At 36.3% G+C, this 14,606-nt stretch overlaps 1 protein-coding gene across 1 annotated transcript in view; it reads left to right on the top strand.

The window, feature by feature from the left end:
* LOC141497119 (uncharacterized) overlaps nucleotides 1–14,606 on the top strand; it is a 119,613-nt gene that overhangs the window by 85,271 nt on the left and 19,736 nt on the right. The gene's annotated exons all lie outside the window — the stretch shown is intronic.

The raw sequence follows: 14,606 nt of genomic DNA, 5'->3' as shown, positions 1-14,606 counted from the left end.
TAAAAGACTCACTTGCCCTTGTGGAAATAACAAATCTTGTAAATTCTCCATTTCCATTTAGGGCTTGGGGAACTCTGCAAGTCATTGCTTTGGTACCTTCCCTTTAGGCAAGGGAGCAGATGTTCGACCTTCAAAAATAATTTATCATATAAGGACAATTCATAAAAATTAAATATTAAAACATAAAGAAATCTGATTTCTGATGGGATGAAAGATTAGAAACTTTTCAAGTCTGAGGGAGAAAGAATGCCTGCAATTTCCTGAATTCAGCAAAGGAGCTGGCCTGTTTCCTGAACTTTCAAAACCAATCAAAACAAAATAAAAGCAATGACTGATTGATAAGTTGTTGGGTAGTCATTTTTCAGGTAGGTCTGAGTCTTCCTGGGCACTTCTCATGTTTTCTTGACAAAGATACAGTTTGGTTTTTTTTTGGCAAGGCAAATGGGGTTAAGTAGCTTACCCAAGGCCACACAGCTAGGTAATTATTAAGTGTCTGAGACTGGATTTGAACCCAGGTACTCCTTAGTCACCCCCAAAGATACAGTTCTGCCAGTTCTTCTGCAGATCCTTTTATGGATGAGGAATTGAGGCAAATAAGGTTAACTGCCTTGCTAGGCTCACACTTGTAAAAAAGGGAGGGAGGCTATATTTGAATTCAGCTCTTTATGACTCTGAAATCAGTACTCTATCTACTGTCTCCTAACCTGTTCCCAATTTATCAATACAGGATCAGGGTTCAGATAGGACAAATGGCTTTCTTGAGCTGTATAATTGTTAAAAAAAAAAAAAACCCTATCATGATCTGTTACATTTTATATTAATATAACTCAAGACCTTAAAGTTCAGATGTTTTATTCCTGATCAAATCCAAGAATACTTTAGTATTCAAATAACCATTTGGCCACAGACCAATTTCTAAAATGTGCATTATCCCTTCAGTGCAGTCTCTCCAAATCTAGAAGTTCTGCTATAATGTAAGTATGATTTAAGAACTTCAGAAATATCTATCATTTAGAATGAGTATTTCTAAAATGCCTTAACAGATCTCTACTGGGTGACAAGGGAGAATAAAAAAAACCCACATCAAACTTTTCCTAACTCAAATATTTAATTTGCAACATGGAAGAGAGTATTTTTTTTCCTTTTTCAGGTATGGGGGGAAGGGTAGGGGTAGGCTTTGGTCTGAGTGAGGAGCATGGCTGCCTGTAGACTGGTAGAATGCCATTTGAGGTGCCTCCTCTTCAGCAAAGCCAGCATCTAGGGCTAGAAAGGACAGTTTCACAGTAGGCAGATCAAGCAGCATTTTCTGGTTTATACTATCAATAATCTGTACAAACCTGTCCCAGAGATTCAAGGATCCCCTTGATTATCCTAGTAAGTAAAATGTGGCCTAGTTTTTTCCAAGAAACCCAGGAACAGTTATGGTTTGATTAATTTTAAAATATTGTTTTACATGGTTGAGTTTCTCAGCAAGTCTTGAAGCTTCACAATTAAACTTGTGTTTAGTACCACAATCTCTGGTTCCACCATCTCAAGGCTATGACCAAAGGTCAACTTCTCTTAATGGGAAAGCCAATGGAATTCACTTATTTTATTGCACAGGCTCAAAGAACATCCTGTGTTTAAATAGAAAACCCTTAGCAGCCATATAATTCTGAAATGTTTCTTTTTCAATACATTTTTCAAAGGTAGTTGTATTACTGATATCTGAGGCCTACCTTTGTTTGTCCCCCCTCTAGAGAACAGTAAGCACTTATTGTAAAATAATTTAACAAGCTGTGTCAAGAGTGCTCAAGCCTTGAAGGATGACAGGAGATTCCCAATGGTTATTCTGGTGCTGGAAGAGTCAGTCTGCAACAGATGTGGGCCTGCCTAGTTTAACATATTTATGGTAATGTTTCATCTTTTATAATGCTCATGAAGTGTGGACCACATGGAAGGCATCGCTATAACCAATAATTCTGGATTCCTTTTGTAAACATATTCTTTTAGTGGATTGGTTCTTAAAATGCCATTAATCTATATATAAAGTGTTACTTTGTCTTTTATGCATGTGCTATAGAGTTTTTAGATTTTGGCTTAAAATATATTCATATTCTAATAAACAGTTTCAGAGGGACCATTCCCTGTGTTGTCAGAACTTGTAAAATCACTTTATTGTTACAAATATACATATGAATAAAATTCAACTTATATTGTGAATATCTCTGAAATATGCTCAGAAAAGTTTTTCTCAAATGATACATTATGAGCTAATATGCTAGCAAAACTGAAAACCCCCCAAACACCAATATTCATAATATTTTGGTTGCCTTGTTCTAATCAACTATATACATTAATTCAAAGTTAGTAGAGTCCTTGTTGAGTTTGCTTACAACATACAAATAAAAGCAATTGAGGGTGATTGTTTTTCTTTTTCTTCTTTTTTTTCCTGTACAGTTCAGCAAGATGAAAGACATTCTCTCTGGCAGAATGTAAAACCCAGACCCAAGCATCTACTATATATTATTTGTACAAATTTTTTGTCGGTGTGCTCTCTGACTATAATTACAATGTGCAATTTCATACAGCTAGAATATATTACATTGTTGGACATATCCAGATTTGACACATTCACTTTCACCAGTACAACACACAATCAGTTGCACAGTGACCAGACACTACTACGTGTTGAGGCTATCCATACCAAAGCATCCTGAAATATCAAGCTCTGACTATTGAGGGTAGTTCATGTTTAGCTCAGGGAAACATCATCTTGCAATCCTACTTGGAGTTTTAGCTTTCCCACCAAACTCTACTCTCTGCTCCCTGCTCTTGCTCCAAGAATAATTCAATAACATTTCATTAAATAGTGAGGATATCAATAGTCTGAGTGCTGTCATCCACTGTCCTTTGGACTTCCCTATTTTACTTATTTATTTATTTGTTTGTTTGTTTATCTGTTTGTTATTTGTTTATTTGTTTGGTTTTTGCAAGGCAAATGAGGTTAAGTGGCTTGCCCAAGGCCACACAGCTAGGTTTTATTAAGTGTCTGAGACTGGATTTGAACCCAGGTACTCCAGGGCCGGCGCTTTATCCACTGTGCCACCTAGCCGCCCCTTCCCTATTTTATTTAAATGGCTCTACTAAACCTCTACCCTCCAAAGTTGTCTTCCTTCTTGGTTAGAACATAAGTTCCTTAAGACATTCACAGACCTCTGTGATCCCAGCACATAGCCAAATTCTTCCCCTGACAAAATTTTAGGGTATCTGTGATGGAGAATAACATCTGTATCTATAAAAAAGAATCATGGAGTTTAAACAAAGACCAAGGACTGTTACCTTTAATTTTTAAAAAAAATCGATTATCTTATGTAATTTTGCTACCTCTTGTACTTTATTTTTTTCCATAAGAATATAAATTCTCTCTCATCACATTCAACTTAGATCAATGTATATCATGGAAACAATGTAAAGACTAACAGACTGACTTCTGTGGGGGGGAAAGGAAGCAAGATTAGGGGAAAAAATGTAAAATTCAAAATATATACATTTTTTAAAAAATTAAATGAAATTTAAAAAAAAAGCCCTGGCATAGGGTCTTTTTCTCCATTCTCCATCTGAATCTCTCACTGTGCTGATGATCATTGTGCTGCAAGGCCTAATAGTCAGCTTAACCTTCAGTCTGGGCCCCCTTCATGGTGAGGATAGATTTGTCCCCAGGGATGGACCTTGAGAACTGAGCAAGGACACCTGGTATAATATAGCTGATGCTATAAATGAATCCTCTAAGATTTTGACTGGATTTCTACTGGATCCATGAAGGATAGTGACCAGGGGTGACCATTCCTGTATTGGAGCTGTAGGTCATGGTGACTGTTCCTCCTGGGATCCCAGTCACAGATGGCTCTTGAGTCCCCACAGTGAGAGAACTGAGCCCTAAAACCAACAAGACAGACAAAAGAGTCAGTAGTGAAGAGAGGGGCAGCACTAAAAAGCTTCGTTCAGACCCAACTCTTCCTTCATCAAATCCCAGGAGCATAACCTTTGCAGAGGGTGAGCAGCATGAGAAAGAAAGAAAGTCTGCTCAGTGGTGCTCTGCTTCCTGAGGCCCCAGAGCCAGGACTGGGCTCCAACCAGAGATTCCTATCCTCCCCACTCTTCCCCATCCTGGAAGGAAGAAGAAGAGCTTTTGTAAGAACTTAACCTGATGGAAGAGCTTTTGTAAGAACTTAAGGTTTTTAGAAATAAATTAAGAGAGATCAAGGTAAAATGAGAAAAGATTATGACCAATCCTAAATCATCAAGAAAATGATGAAAAGAAAGTCAGACAATTTGAAAGAAAAAAATCAAAAACTTGAGAAAATAATTCCTTGAAAAATAGAATCGGACAAGGGGAAACTAATGACATTCTAAAAGGTCAAAAAATAAAGCAATCAAAAGAATAAAAATATTAACAGCAAGAGAATGTGAATCATTTCATCAGAAAAGCAATTGTTCTGGAAAAGAGAGGAGAAATAATATAAAAATAGTTGTACTACTTGAAAATAATGAGGAAAGAAAAAGAATCTTGATGCAATATTGCAAGAAATCAACAAGGAAAATTGTTCTGAAGTTCTACAAATAGGTGAAGAAGAAATGAAAAAATCCACCAATCACCACCCAAAAAAGACCATAGGAGGAAAACTTTCAGGAATGTCAGGGACAATTTTGCAAACTTACAGGGTAAGAAAAAACTTTTGGAAGCAACAAGAAAAACCCAATTTAAATATCTTGAAGCCACAATAAGTTTGAAATAAGATGTAGCAACTCTTACACTGAAGGACCCTTGTTCTTGGAATGCTATAGTGCATAGATCAAAAGAACTGAGGTAATGACCAAGAGTAACTTACTCAGCAATGTATAATCCTCAATATGTGTATATATATATATATATATATATATATATATATATATATATATATATATATATATATATATATATGTATACATATATATATATACATATGTATAGATATAGATAGATATAGAGATAGAGATGGATATGGATATGGATATGAATATGGATATGGATATGGATATGGATATGGATATGGATATGGATATGGATATAAAGGAAATTTAACAACTACAATGACTTTAAGGTTACTGTGAAAACAACTCCAGAACTTAAGGGAAATTTAATGTATAACATCTGGGAGAGAAATAAAGGAAACATTAAAGATCAATTAAATGGGTTATAAGATCAAATTGTTTACTTGTAAGGTATGAAAATATCAGTACTACTATGACTTGAATCATTATTTGAATAGTTTGAAAGATAAGCTTGAATTGACTTGGGTATGATGAAGTGATTCTAAAAAAGAAAACTATGTAGGGAGATATAGAAAGGAGTAATTATCTCACAAAAATGAAGCATAAAAGGAAAAATTGATACAGAAGAAGAGGGTGGAATGTCAAGGATATCAAGGTAATCAATGAAAAAAAAATGGAGGAAGGGGATCTGGCCATACTAGATCTCAACTTGGATTATAAAATGATTGTTATTAAAACAATCTCTGATTAAAAATTAGAGTGGTAGATCAGGGGAGTAGATTAGGAAAACATGACAATGGAGTAAATGACTGTGGTAACCTAGTAGATGATAGAGACAAAAATCCAAACTTTCAGAAAAACAACATTTGACAAAAAACTGTTTCAAAAACATGAAAACAGTAGGGCAGGAACTAGGCCTAAACAACATATCATACTTGATACCAAAAGAAGGTCAAAATGGGCACATGGTTTGCGCATAAAGCTTGCTACTGGGCAAATGAGGCAAGTCTCCAGTTGTTTATTTCTCAGTCTATGGATAAAGGAAGAATATAAGTCCAAAAAGAAGAGCAATATTGTAAGAAATATAGGGTGTTGGTCTTCACAGGTGTGGAGGAGAGCCCTTAGGGAATCCATTACAAAGGAGGGAATGGCCCAGCCAATCACAAGACTGGAAAAGTTTTCCTAATCCTATTCCAGGGGTACCAAACCCCAAAACTAGTTCTCAACCAGTCAAGAGGGACCTAGAGATCTTGACCTAGTGTTACTGAGTTTGCATAATTAGGTAATTGAATGTTAACCCACACACCCCTTGTGACAATTGGGGTTCATTAGCATATCATGAATCCTATGATGTGTGGGGGGGGAATCATATTAGGGGCATATCATGGAATGGGAGGACCTTTTAGATTGTAACAAAAACTCTGAGAGCCTATGGACATCCAAGAGGGAGGGGAAAAGAGTTTCTGAAGACCATAAATTACCTGACTTTGAAGACTAATTCATGCTTCACCCCTAGGTGAAGTATCTGTAGCTTGTAAGGTGTAAGCTTGCAAGGTTCGTGAATAAAATGTACAATTTTCTCTCACTCTAGCAGGTTTTTCTTTTCATTCATTTATAAAAAAATACAAAAATCAAACACAGACAACTTTTATTATATAAAAATTAAAAAGCTTTTAGGCAAAACATAATCAAAAGGAAAGAGAAAACTAGGAAAAACATTTGTAACAGATATTTCTAGTAAAATCCTTATTTATCAATTATAGAGAGAAGTTAAATTAGCAAAAATACAACTCATTCACCAGTTGACAAATCATCAAGGGATTTTAGTAAACAGTGTTTAGACAAAGAAATCAAAACTATCTCTAGTCATGTGAAAAATGCTCTAAAGCACTATTGATTAGAAAAATGCAAATTAAAACAACTTTTAGGTATCATCTCAAATCTATCAGATACAAGAGGAAGCAAAAATGATAATATTGGAAGTGAAGTGGAAAAAGTCAGACAGTGATGCATTGTTGGTGGAGCTGTGGACTGATCCACCCATTCAGGAGACCAATTTGGAATGTTCCCCAAAGGGCGAGAGAACTCTGCCTATCTGTTGATCCAGAAACACCATTGTCAGCTCTAGAGCCTAAAGACAGTTTTTTTTAGGTTTTTGTAAGGCAAACGGGGTTAAGTGGCTTGCCCAAGGCCACACAGCTAGGTAATTATTAAGTGTCTGAGACTGGATTTGAACCCAGTTACTCCTGACTCCAGGGCTGGTACTCTATCCACTTTGCCACCTAGCCACCCCCAAGACAGTTTTTTTAAAAAGCAAAAAATATCAAATTATATAAAAATACTTACAGAATCTCTTTTTGTTGTACCTGAGAAAGCAAGAGGATGCCCATCAATTGCAGGATGGTCAAGCGAGTTGTTGTGAGATTGTGATGAAATTACTGTCACAAGCAGGATGGCACAGGGAGAAAAAGACTGAAATGAAAATGGTTTGCAGGGTTGCACATACATAACCTATATCACACTGCTTATAATCACAGGGATTGTAGGGATGCATGTGTATGTGAGTTTGTGGTGTGTGTGTGTGTGTGTGTGTGTGTGTGTGTGTGTGTGTGTGTGTGTGTGTGTGTGTGTGTGTGTGTGCATGTGCATGTGTGTGTGTGTGTGTGTGTGTATACAATGTTAGGCAGGCATTGAGTCAATTCACAAGTCCAGTTCCCCTATTGCTTTGAAGAGACACATCCATCACCAGAAAAGGAACTTGACTTTGACTCTGGGGATCAGAAAGTATTCTACAGCCTCTTTCTCTAAGTGCCTGGGGTACAAATGTTTGTGAGCCCTACTGTCCCACCTCTGACCAAGGGTTCAAACTGAGTTACCTACTGCTGCCACCATCCCAGTTTGTTGAGATGACTACTTCTTACTTTCCTTGAACTTAACACTTTTCTTCTTTTCATCTTGCCACTTGGAAACAAAAATCATGTGACACAACATCTTGGGAGGAATTTCAACATCACATCCAGGAGCTTGGATGAAATTTCAGAAATGTTTGCTATGATAGATCTTCAGAGAAATTGAATGGGTATAGAAAGAATAGATCTTTTTCCCAGTGATACGTAGTGCTTATGCAAAAATTGACCATGTGTTAGGGCATACAAAACAAGATCAAATATAGAAAGACAGAAATATTAAAAGTATCTTTTTCAGATCATAATGCAACAAAAATACATTTGCAAAGAACAGTGAAATAATAACTTATAATTGATTGGAAATGACATAACCTAATTTGAAAGAAAAAGTGAATCCATGATTCAATCATAGAAAATCAATAATTTCATTAAAAAAATTAGAAAAACAAGAAAATATATAAAAACGCCAAAACAGTATTTACGCACACACACATATATATATTTAAATTTCTGTATTTTTATCGTTCACTAGTCTCCTCTTTCTCCATTTTTTAAATGTAAATAGATAAAATGAAGAGAAAAGAGATAATGAATTGGGCATGCAGCTAAAAACTTTAGAAAAAGAACAAATTAAAAATCCTCAATTAAATACCAAGTTGGAAATACTGGTAATCAAAGGAGAGATTAATAAAATTGAAAGTAAGAAAACCATTACACTAAATACAGAATGAGTAGGATCCTTTATCAAAAAAATTAAATCGATAAAACATTACTTAATTTGATTATAAGTATAGTTAGAGAGCTAAATCACCAGCATAAAAACTGCAAGAGGTGAATTCACTCCAAGTGAACAGGAACTATTTTCATGAAGTGACTCTTCTTCCTCCCAGCATGGGGGAGAGTGAGGTGGATAAGAATCTCTGGTTGGAGTCCAGTCCAAGTTCTGGGGCCTCAGGAAGCAGAATATCTATACCATGGATGGAGCAGACTTTCTTTCTTTCTCATGCTGCTCACTCTCTGCAAAGGTTATGTTCATGGGGATTGATGAAGAAGAGTTCGGTCTGAAAGAAGCTTTTTAGTGCTGCCCCTCTCTTCACTACTGACTCTTGTGTCTGTCTTGTTGGTTTTAGGGCTCAGTTCTCTCACTGTGGGGACTCCGGAGCCATCTCTGATTAGGATCCCAGGAGGAAGAGTCACCATGGCCTGCAGCTCCAATACAGGAATGGTCAACCCTGGTCACTGTCCTTCATGGAACTAGTAGAAATCCAGTCAAGATCCCAGACAGTTGGGGAGGCTAGGTGGCACAATGGACAGAGCACCAACCCTGGAGTCAGGAGGACCTGAGTTCAAATCCGACCTCAGACACTTATAATTACCTAGCTGGGTGGCCTTGGGCAAGCCACTTAACCCCATTTACCTTGCAAAAACCAAAAAAAAAAATGATCCCAGACAGTTCATTTATAGCATCAGCTATATTGTATCAAGTGTCCTTGCTTGGTTCTCAGGGTTCATCCTTGGGGACAAATCTATCCTCATCATGAAAGGGCCCCAGACAGAAGATGAAGCTATTAGGTCGTGTGGTACAATGTTTATCAGCACAGGGAGAGATTCAGATGGGGAACTGAGGCAAAGACAGACCAAGTTATTTCCTAGTTGCAGGGATCAGTTGAGGTCTGTGAATATCTTAAGGAACTTTTGTTTTAACCAAGAAGGATCACAACTATTGGGGGGTAGATGTTTAGTTGAGCTATTTAAATAAAATAGGGAAGTCCAGAGGACAGTGAGGAACAGCACTCAGACTACCGAGTTCCTCACTATTTAATGAAATTACTCTTGGAACAAGAACAGGGAGCAGAGGGTGGACTTTGGTGGGGAAGCTGACACACAGCTAGGGTTGCAAGATGATGTGTCTCTGAGCTAATCATGAACAACCCTCAATAGTCAGCTTGGCACTCCAAGATGCTTGGGTACAGATACCCCCAATACTTAGCAGTGTCTGGCCATTGTGCAACAGGTTATGTGCTGTACTGCTGAATGTAAATGTGTCCAATCTGCATGTGTCCCATAATGCAATATATTCTTAACATTTTATTTCTTTTCCAATGATACACAATAGTAATATGTACCCATCATTTTTTGTAAGGCTCTGAATTCTACAATTTTCCCCCACCTTCCCTTTCCTTCCCCCCCACAGAAGGGTCTGATAGTGTCTATATTATTTTCATGCCATACATTGATGTAAATTGAATGTGTTATAAGAGTAAACATAAGAATAAACATAAAGCTCCCCCCCACAAGAAAATGAGAAACCTCAAGAATAGAGAGAAAAAAAAAATTGTGCTTGAGTCTGTGTTCAGATTCCAATGGCTCTGTCTCTGGAGTGAGTTGCTTTCTTTATCAAAAGTCCATCAGAGAAGTTAATGCAATATATTCTTGCTGTATTAAATTGCACAGTGTAATTATAGTCACCGAGCACACTGATTAATAATTCGTAAAAATAATATACATTATTTTTTATTCTCCTTATCTATTTTATATTTATTTCCATCCATTTGTACATGTATATTTCTCAGTTACAAAGTTTCCCTCCACCCTCCCTTCCCACCCCTCTCCCCTTACAGACATATTTTTTTAGAGAGATTTATAAATTAGTAATTTTTGGCATGAGGAATTAGGATTAAGGGAAAGAGATAGATAAAAGGTAATTTTTATAACATTCAACAGATTCGGTAGGGATTTTTTTTTCTGTGTATTTTGTTTTGTTTTGTTTTTCTTCCTCTGGTTGGGGATAATACAGTCCATAATCTGTCAAATATGGTTGTCCTAGCTCTCTGGAATGCCAAGAGGGGTTGCTTCCATCAAGATTGTTCATCTCATAATATTGACTGTAAATTGTTCTTTTGGCTCTACTCCCTTCGCTAACCATCAGATCCCATAAGTCATTCCACACTTCCCTAGAGTCAGACCATTTATTGTTTTATTGTTTCCTTTGGAACAACAATATTCCATAGTATTCATGTACCATAACTTGTTTAACCATTCCCCAATGGATGGGCATTCCCTTAATTTCCAATTCTTTTTCACTACAAAAAGGGCTGCTATGAATATTTTGGAACATGTAAGACTTTTCCCGTTTTTTACAATTTCTTCTGGATATAGTCCTAGAATAGGAATTCCTGGGTCAAGGGGTATGAATAGTTTTATTGTTCTTTGGACATAGTTCCAAATTGCTCTCAAGAAAAGTTGGATCTGTTCACAACGCCACCAGCAATGCATTAATGTTCCAATCTCCCCACAAACTCTACAACATTGATCATCTTTCCTTTTTCTCAACTGGGTTAATCTAATAGGTGTGAGATAATACCTCATTGTTGTTTTAATTTGCATTTCTCTAAGCAATAGTGATTTGGATCATTTTTTCATATGCTTATATTATAGCTTTAATTTATTCATTTGAAAATTGTCTGTTCATATACTTTGACCATTTAGCAATTGAGAACAAATAATATATAGTACATGCTTGGGTCTGGGTTTTATATTCTCCCAGAGAGAATGTCTTTCAACTTGTTGAACTGTACAGAAAAAAAATAGAAAAAACAATCACATTCAATTGATTTTATTTGTACATTGTCAACAAACTCAAGGGAGTCTAATATAACTGGTGGCTCTACTAACTCCTTGGATTAATATATATATATATATATTAATCCAAGGAGTTAGTAGTGTGTGTGCATATATGTGTGTGTGTGTGTATATATATATAGATAGATAGATAGATAGATAGATAGATAGATAGATAGATACAGTTGATTAGAATGAGGAATTCAAGATTTTATGAATTTTAGGAATGTTTGGGAGGTTGTTTACAATTGTGTTTGCACATGAGCTCATAATGTATCATTTGAGAAAAACTCTTTTCAGGGCATACTTCAGAGATATTCACATTATAAGCTGAATTTTGTTCATGTGTCTATTTGTACCAATAAAATGCTTTTGCAAGTTTTAACAATATAGAGAATAGTCCCCCTGAAACTGTTTATTAGAGTATGAACATATTTTAAGTCAATATCTTAAAAAAACAAGCTATAGCACATGCATAAAATACAAAGTAAAAATGTATTTATTTATTTTTTAGGTTTTTTTTCTTTTGCAAAGCAAATGGGGTTATGTAACTTGCCCAAGGACACACAGCTAGGTAATTATTAGGTATCTGAGTCCAGATTTAAACTCAGGTACTTCTGACTCTGGGGCCGATGCTCTATCCAGTGTATGACCTAGGCAGCCCACCAAGGTAACAATTTATAAATAGATCAATAACATCTTAAGAACCACTCCACTAAAAGAATAAAAAGGTTTACAAAAGAAAAATAGATTTACTGATTACAGCAATGCCCTTCCATGTGTCTCACACTTCATAATCATCATAGCAGACAACAGATTACAATATGTTGCAGACTGACTCTTTCAGCACCAGAATAACCACGGGAATCTCCTGTCACCCTTCAAGGCTTCACCACAGTTGATAAAACTTATTAAATTATTTTACAATCAGTGCTTACTGTTCTTGGGGGGGGGGGAACCAACAAAGTCTCAGTATAGGCCTCAGATATTAGTAATATAACTACCTTTGAAAAATGTAGTGAAAAAGAAACATTTCAGAACTATATGGCTCCTAAGGATGTTCTATTAAATTTAAACTTAGGGTGTTCTTTGAGCCTGTGCAATAAAATAAGTGATGTCCATTGGCTCTCCCATCAAGAGAGGTTGACCTTTGGTCATAGCCTTGAGATGGTGGAACCAGAGACTGTGGTACCAAAGACAAGTTTAATCATCAAGTTGAGAAACTTGCTGAAAAACTCAACCAAGTAAAATGATATTTTAAAATTAATCCAACCATACTTGGTTCTGGGTTTCCTGGGAAAAACTAGGCCACATTTTATTTACTGGGGTTGATGAAGGGGATGCTTCAATCTTTGGGACCTGTTTATACAGGTTGTTGATTGTCCAGACCAGAAAATGCTGCAAGATCTGCCCACTGTGAAACCATCCCTTAGCTAGCCCTATATGCTGGTCTTAGAGGCCCCTCAAATAGCATTTCATAAGTCTACAGGCAGCCATGCACCTCACTTAAGGTGAAGACTGCCTCTAGCCCTCTGTACACCCAACCACAGAGCTACTTAAATTGTAAAAAAAAAATATTCTTTTCCATGTTGCAAATTAAATATTTGAGTTAGGAAAAGTTTGATGTGGGTTTTCTATTCTCCCTTGTCACTCAATAAACTGATTTAAAGGTATTACATCACAGAGGTCTATTAAGGTATTTTATTTTGTTTTGGTTTGGTTTTTTTTAGATTTTTCAAGGCAATGGGGTTAAGTGGCTTGCCCAAGGCCACACAGATAAGTAATTATTAAGTGTCTGAGGTCAAATTTGAACCCAGGTACTCCTGACTCCAAGGCTGGTAGATACACTGCGCCACCCTATTAAGGCATTTTAGAAATTCTCTTTTGAAATGACAGATATTTCTGAAGTTCTTAAAATCCTGTTTACATTATAGCACAATTTCTAGATTTAGAGTGACTATACTGTGTTGGGAGCCAGGGTCTCTAAGCTATTTGACACAGTTGTGGCAAGAAGACTCAAGGCGGCCACACCACCTGATGGAACAACATTTCCTTCCTGAATATATATATGGATTCCATGTATACCCATATTTATAGGTCTATTATTGATTGCAATACTTACTCATCCTAATAGTGGAATGACTATAAAGGAAGGATTTCAGAGAAATTCCTTGAATAAAACAGATTGTAAACTCTGTCCAAATTTAACAGGACTGACTCTCTCTGAGGCATACAAAAGGCTTCAACATTATGAAATCTCTGGAAAACCAGGATCCCAGGGAGATGTCAGAATATATACAGGGAAAACAGATACAAGATGGGTCAGATAAAATTCCAGGGAAATTAACAGTTTTGCCCCCCTTATCATACACAGGAATATATGATAAAGATGATGAGAGAATAATTAGTATGGGTGACCAATATGTGAACTCTAACAGCCTTAGTTTATTGGGAAAGCATAAAAAGTCATAGAAACCATAGCATCTACCAACAAGGGCTGAAAGGAAAATTGGTTATTGAAGGAATCAACGGACAGGTAGACAAATATAACTACACTCAGTATAGGTTGTCAAGGGAGCATATCAAAAAACATTACATATGCAGCACAAAAACATAAAAGCATTCCATCAAACAAATTATATCAAAGATTATTATCAGGAAAGTTCTGTTTAATAACTTTACTATGCAGCAACAAACAAGGCAACAGGCAGGTTGAGGTCATCACGGTCTGAGCAGGGACAAGAAAATTAACTACATGATTATTGATAATCACACTTGTAACCACTACATGATCACATTTGTAATCATATGAACTATATGATTAATGATGAAAATTGTACACATTTGTAACCAAGGAAATGATTTGTTTGCTTGTTTGATATGATTCTGAGACAATAAAAATAAATCTAAGCAACTGACAGTCAGTCAACCTGCTTCTGCCTTTAACCCTTTGTTGACTCAAATCATTTCGCTGACTCTATCCCTCCTCTCAGGTTCCAAGGACCCCACAGAGGCTGAACCCTCACAATAATGAAGGGATAATACACATTTTTTAAATTGGTCGTGATCAAATGTTTAATTGAATACTAAAGTATTCTTGGATTTGATCAGGAATAAAACATCTGAACTTCAAGTTCTTGAGTTATATTAATATGAAATGTAACAGATCATGATAGGGGTGGTTTTTTTTTTTTTTTAACAATTATACATCTCAGAGAAGCCATTTGTCCTATCTGAACCCTGATCCTGTACTGATAAACTGGGGACAGTTAGGTGACTTAGTAG

This window comes from Macrotis lagotis, chromosome X, assembly GCF_037893015.1.
Source record: "Macrotis lagotis isolate mMagLag1 chromosome X, bilby.v1.9.chrom.fasta, whole genome shotgun sequence".
Taxonomy (NCBI): domain Eukaryota; kingdom Metazoa; phylum Chordata; class Mammalia; order Peramelemorphia; family Peramelidae; genus Macrotis; species Macrotis lagotis.
Note: the sequence above shows the minus strand (reverse complement) of the source record. Positions and strands in the feature narration are given on the sequence as shown.